Here is a 6555-nt window from a genome sequence, read left to right as displayed (position 1 = left end):
CAATCTCGGCTCACCGCAACCTCCGCCTCCTGGGTTCAGGCAATTCTCCTGCCTCAGCCTCCTCAATAGCTGGGATTACAGGCACGTGCCACCATGCCCAGCTAATGTTTTGTATTTTTAGTAGAGACGGCGTTTCACCATGTTGACCACAGGTTGGTCTCGATTTCTTGACCTCATGACCCACCCGCCTTGGCCTTCCAAAGTGCTGGGATTACAGGCTTGAGCCACCACACCCAGCCAACAGTGTCACATTTTAAAACAAAACTGTTGCTAGTGCAGTACTAATACATTTATTTGATGGCCCAAGAGTCCTAGTGACCTAAATCCATATCCTTTGTTTCTGCAGAGTTTATGTTTTCATCTTCTCAGTACAATGCTGTTTTTTTTCTTTAAAGTACCTTCATACTCAGGTAATTTGTAACATTTAAAAGCATAATCAGAGATGTGTAATACTAGGGCAATTTAAGATTGTCAAGTCTGTAAAGGTGCCTTCATGCACCAAAAACATATTATAATTATATTGTAATATATCATTTTTTTAAAAAAGTATTCAAAAAAAATTTATTGAGCTGCAGCTGTGAAGTGGGTGTTAGTTTCTGAACATTGATGGTGAATATGAAATTGTTCCTGCTTTGACCATATTCACAGTGTAATACCTGAGTGTTATTTAAAAATAATTGTGGCCGGGCGCGGTGGCTCACACCTGTAATCCCAGCAGTTTGGGAGGCTGAGGCGGGTGGATCACAAAGTCAGGAGATCGAAACCATCCTGGCCAACACGGTGAAACCCTGTCTCTACTAAAAATACAAAAAAATTAGCTGGGCGTAATGGTGCTTGCCTGTAGTGCCAGCTACTCAGGAGGCTGAGGCAGGAGAGTTGCTTGAACCCGGGAGGCGGAGACTGCAGTGAGCTGAGATCACGCCTCCGCACTATAGCCTGCGCAACAGTGCGAGACTCTGTCTCAAAAAAATATATAGTAATAATAATTGCCTGGCCAGGAGTAGTGGCTCACGCCTGTCATTCCAGCACTTTGGCAGGCCAAAGTGAGTGGATTACTTGAGTTCAGGAGTCAAGATCGGCTTGGCCAACATGGCGAAACCTCATTTTTACTAAAAATACAAAATTTAGCCAGTTGTGGTGGCGTGAACCTGTAACCCCACCTACTCAGGAGGCTGAGGCAGGATTGCTTGAACCTGGGAGTTGGAGGTTGCAGTGAGCTGAGATCGTGCCACTGCACGGCAGCCTGGGTGGCAGAGCAAGATTCCATCTCAAAAAAAAAAAAAAAAAGTTGTCTGTGTATATTTCCTGGTGGTTTCCCCTGTGTCCCTCTCCTTCCCATACCGGATGCATCTGTAGATATGCACAGCTGCTGAGAGCCTCTGACCAGAGCTCAAACCATCACCTCCCCTGAGGTCAGACACAACATATCAGCAGATCTGGGAGTGTCTAAAGCTTAATTGCAAAGCAAGTTCAACAACCCTGAGAGAAGGAAAAAGTTAAGAATGATGAGGGGGAACAAGAAGAGGTCCTGAGAGTTTCAGGAAAATAGTAGCTTGGGACACTTGAGGAGAACTGTTCTTTTGTTTGTCCACAGAGACAGTTTTGCTCTGTCGCCCAGGCTGGAGTGCAGTGGTGCAATCTCGGCTGACTGCAACCTCCACCTCCGGGGTTCAAGCGATTATCATGCCTCAGCCTCCCAAGTAGCTGGGATTCCAGTTGTGCACCACTACACCCAGCTAATTTTTGTATTTTTAGTAGAGTTGGGGTTTTGCCATGTTAGCCAGCTGGCTTCAAACTTCTGACCTCAAGTGATCTGCCTGTCTCGGGCTCCCAAAGTGCTGGGATTACAGGCGTGAGCCACCATGCCCCACCAGGAGAACTATCTCTTGAAGAGCCTACCTTCCCTGGGTCACTACCCAGACACCAGACACCACGTGTTCCTGTGTTTCTTCTGCCGCATAGACTCCCCCTTGGCAGAGCCCACCTCTTCTTTCTGGCCTCTAAATATTAGGGTGTCAAAGCTCTTCTTTTCTATCTATTCACGCTCCCTAAGTGATCTCATCCAACCTCATTCAGTCAGGAGCAGTGACTGCACCTAGAGAGGAACAGCTATTAGGGGGCCTGTGTGATGGGAGCTGTGGTTTTTGGTCAAGGGACTCAGGCAATCTTCAGTGGGGAGCTGGGGGAATACACTACCTAATTTTGCTCTTTTTTCTGATCTGCCACAAGGCTGGCTGAATCCAGCTGGAAACCAGGGGTCGGAGTTCATTGACTGAATTCACAGGTCAGGCTATCTGAAGGTAAAGAGCAGAGTGGAGAGGCATGGAGTGAGAATTAGGAAGGCTACAAAGCTATGCAGCACACTGTCCATATACTGAAGACTCCCAAATATTTCCAGCCCTAACGTTTCAGGTGAAATCCCAATGGCCTGCTTGGACATCTCCTCAATATTCACTTGAATGTCCCATCCCCCAGCCTGGTCCCCTACCCACTTTCTTCCACACCCTCCTCCTAACTTCACCACTATTCACACAGTTGTTTAGGTCCAAACCTAGCTTTCATCCCGGAATCCTTTCTCTTATAACCAATCCATGAGCAAGGTATGCCAGTGCCACTTTTAAGAAATGCTCAGAATCTGGATATTTCTCACCACACCCACTGCTTCCACCCTAGTCCATGCCTGCATTGTCTTTTGCTTGTATGAGGGCAATAGATTCCTAACCCACTTCTACCCTGGCCCCCAGTGTGGTCTATTCTACCTTGGCCCCATGAGGTCTACACAGCAGCCAGAGTGATCCTTCTCCAGCTACTCTTCAACCCCTTACTATGTTTTCATTTTCTTTCCAGCAAGCAACTCCACATAAATGCCTATTATATATTGATTCATTTATTTGTTTATTGTTGTTTCTTGCATTAAAATGTAGATTACATGATGTCAGGAATCATCTTGTCTACCAAGTTTTCCCCTCAGTTGAATAGACTAATTGTTTAATGGAAAATGAATATAACTTTTCAAAACACACTGTCAAAAGGATGAGAAGACAAGCTACAGATTGGTAGAAAATATTTGCAATAATATATTTGATAAAGGACTATTATGTAAAATACAAAGAACTCTTAAAACTCAACAATAAGAAAACAAATAATCTGATTTTTAAATGGCAAGAGACTACAATAGTGATGTTATCCCTGGGAGAAAAAAAAAAAGAAAAAAAAGGAAAAACAGTGGCAAGAGACATAAACAGAGACCTCACCGAAGAAGATATACAGAGGCAAATAAACATATGGAAAGGAGCTCAATATCATAGGTCATTAGAAAAATGCAAATTAAAACAATGATGAGATTCTACCACACAGCTGTTGGAATGGCCCAAATCCAAGATACTGACGTCACCAAATGCTGGCAAGGATACGGAACAACAGGAGCTCTCATTCATTGCTGGTGGGAATGCAAAATGGTGCAGCTACTTTGGAAGACAGTTTGGCAGCTTCTTATAAAACTAAACCTACTCTTACCATATAATCCAGCAATCATGTTCCTTGGTATTTACTCAAATGAATTGAAACCTTATGTCCACATAAAAACGTGCACATGAGTGTTTATAGCAGCTTTATTCACAATTGCCAAAAATTGGAAGCACTCAAGATGTCCTTCAGTAGCTGAATAAATAAACTGAAGTACATCCAGACAATGGGATGCTAAAAAGAAATGAGCTATCAAACCACGAAAAACATGGCAAAACTTTAAATGCATATTGCTAAGTGAACGAAGCCAATCTGAAAACCAACATCACAGCTTCAATTCTGTGATGTAAAACAGCACATCACAAAGCATTTTTACAGATAGCTTGTTTCTAGTTTTTAGGGCTGGATATTCATATTTTCTTTCTTTTTTTTTTTAGACTAATATCCAGTCCTAAATATGAATATGCCAGGCTGGAGTGGAGTGGTACGATCTCAGCTCACTGCAGCCTGCTAATTTTTTTGTATTTTTAGTAGAGATGGGTTTCACCATATTGGCCAGGATGGTCTCAATCTCCTGACTTCATGATCCATCTACTGCAGCCTCCCAAAGTGCTGGGATTACAGGTATGAGCCACCACACCCATATTTTCCTGTAAAAGATCAATAGGTTCAGAATGTCACTTCTTAGATTCTACAAAAAGAGTGTTCTGAACTTGTTAAATGCAAATTCAAGTATGATTTCAACTATGTGATCTCTGGCAAAGGGAAAACTATTGAGACAGTAAAAAGATCTGTGGTGCCGGGGGAAGGTATGATTTCAACTATGTGATCTCTAGGAAAGGTAAAACTATTGAGACAGTAAAGATCAGTGGTTACCAGGGGAAGGAGAGATGAACAGCAAAGCACTGAGGATTTTAAGGCAGTTAAACTTCTGTAGGATTCTACCATAGTGGATAGATATTATTATATATTTATTCAAACCCATAGCATATAAAACACCACGACTGAACACTAATGTAAGCTATGGATTGTATCAATTTAGGTTCATTGATTGTAACAAATATACCACTCTGGTTGGGATGTTGACAGTGGGGGAGGCTGTACATGGTGTTGGTGCAGTGGGTACATGGGAATTCTATGTACTTTCTGTTCAGTTTTGCTATGAACCTAAAACACCTCTAGAAAATAAACTTCCTTTTAAGAAAGAAAAAGAATAGTATGTGTGGAGACCCTAGAGAAAAAAAAAAGATGATAAATCTAAAAAAACTAGCCCACTATGCTCTGAAACTAATCATTTGTCAAAACAGCAAATGTATACTTAAGATTTGTGCATTTCATTGTATGTAGATGTTATATCAAAAGAAAACCTATAAATGAATATTGAATTCTAGTTGTGATATGCATGCTGAAATATTTACAGGGAAAGTACATTCATGTCTGCAATTTATTTGAAATGCATCAAAATTGGGTGGATTAAGGTATAGCTAAAAGAATAAATGGATGGATGGATGGATGGATGGATCGATGGATGGAAGACAGACAGACATATGATAAGGCCAGTTGAGTACACTGAAAATGGAAGAATCTGGATGATGAGTATATGGTTGTTCGCTGTAAAATTCTTTCAACTTGCTGTATGTCTGAATTTTTTTCATAATGTTGGGATAAACTATTCTCAAAACAGGGTGCAGCTTCCACTTCATTTTGAGATTTATTAGTGCCAAACATTTTAATGGCCTTGGCGGTTATGGTGGGACAGAACACTTAAGCTAATAATTGAAATGTCACTTTGCTTAAATTAAAATCTCAAAGATGTTTGTGAAATGGAAGATTGCTTATCCTCATCTTAAAGCCACTTAGTGCCGGCAAAGCCTCCATCGTCAGAATCATCTATAATGCATGCAGTGTGTGCTCTCAGCACTGCTTTTTTCTCTTTTCTTGACGTCAGTTGCCATTTGTACAGGTTTCCAGGGTAGTGACCAGACACATCTAAAGGCAAGCCTACAAGAAAGAACAACATACTTATTTTTCCTCGTTTAGCCTCAAATATATTTAAAATTCATAACACATTCAGTTTGATGAAATTCTGCTTCAGAGAGAACCAGACTTCACAGAACAGAAAAGAACTCCCTTCTCTTGTCTCTGCAGCCCTGTTTTTAATGACTGGATTTGTTTAAAAAAGAAAGGAAAAAAAAAAAAAAAAGCTGTATATAGACTTCTCTTTACACCACAGTTCCCCCTGCTCTGGGGAAAAAATGTGAGAAGGTACTGGGTATATTTTTACAAAATTTTGGTAAAGTCAGTAGAAAGACCTAGTTTACCTACGAAGTTGGCATGGGAAAAATTTGGATCTGTTCAAAACAGGAATACTTCATGTTCCTTGGAAAGTATGTAATTTTTAAAAAATTAAGGAATAATACTTAGGGCTATCAATTGGCATGGTTAATTAATATATTTCCACCTGGACAGATGTTACATCAGTTCTATGTTTTATATAAGTAAAAGGTAAGATTAGGTGTGATGGCCCATGCCTGTAATCCACACTTTGGGAGGCCGAGGCAGGAGGATCGTTTGAGCCCAGGAGTTCAAGACCAGCCTGACCAACATAGGGAGATCCTCCTCTTTACAAAAAAGAGAAAAAGAAAAAGAAAAAAATTAGCCAGGCCTGGTAATGCACGCCTGTAGTCCCAGCTACTGAGATGGGAGGGTCACCTGAGTCCAGGGGGTTCAAGGCTGCAGTGAACCATGATTGTGTCACTGCACTTTAGCCTGGGCAACAGAGTGAGATTCTGTCTTAAAAATAAATAGATAAATAAATAAATAAAGATGGTGAGTTTTAGAACTGTACACATTTATTTATTTATTTATTTATTTTATTTATTTATTTTTTGAGACGGAGTTTCACTCTTGTTACCCAGGCTGGAGTGCAATGGCACGATCTCGGCTCACCGCAACCTCCGCCTCCTGGGCTCAGGCAATTCTCCTGCCTCAGCCTCCTGAGTAGCTGGGATTACAGGCACGCGCCACCATGCCCAGCTAATTTTTTTGTATTTTTAGTAGAGACGGGGTTTCACCATGTTGACCGGGATG

The 6555-nt window shown here is 41.3% G+C and overlaps 1 long non-coding RNA gene across 2 annotated transcripts in view; it reads left to right on the top strand.

Moving 5' to 3' along the window:
• The window catches only part of LOC119467934, a 32500-nt gene extending 28453 nt beyond the window's left edge, over nucleotides 1-4047 (top strand). The window contains exon 4 of one of the 2 annotated variants that reach the window (XR_005196562.1): nucleotides 3903-4047. This is a non-coding gene — a long non-coding RNA (uncharacterized LOC119467934). The remainder of the gene's footprint in view (nucleotides 1-3902) is intronic. The other variant, XR_005196561.1, reaches the window with a different exon arrangement.
• The last annotated feature ends 2508 nt before the right edge of the window (nucleotides 4048-6555 follow it).

Source organism: Cebus imitator, unplaced genomic scaffold, assembly GCF_001604975.1.
Source record: "Cebus imitator isolate Cc_AM_T3 unplaced genomic scaffold, Cebus_imitator-1.0 Scaffold353, whole genome shotgun sequence".
Taxonomy (NCBI): Eukaryota; Metazoa; Chordata; class Mammalia; order Primates; family Cebidae; genus Cebus; species Cebus imitator.
This window is presented reverse-complemented; position numbering and strand designations above follow the sequence as displayed.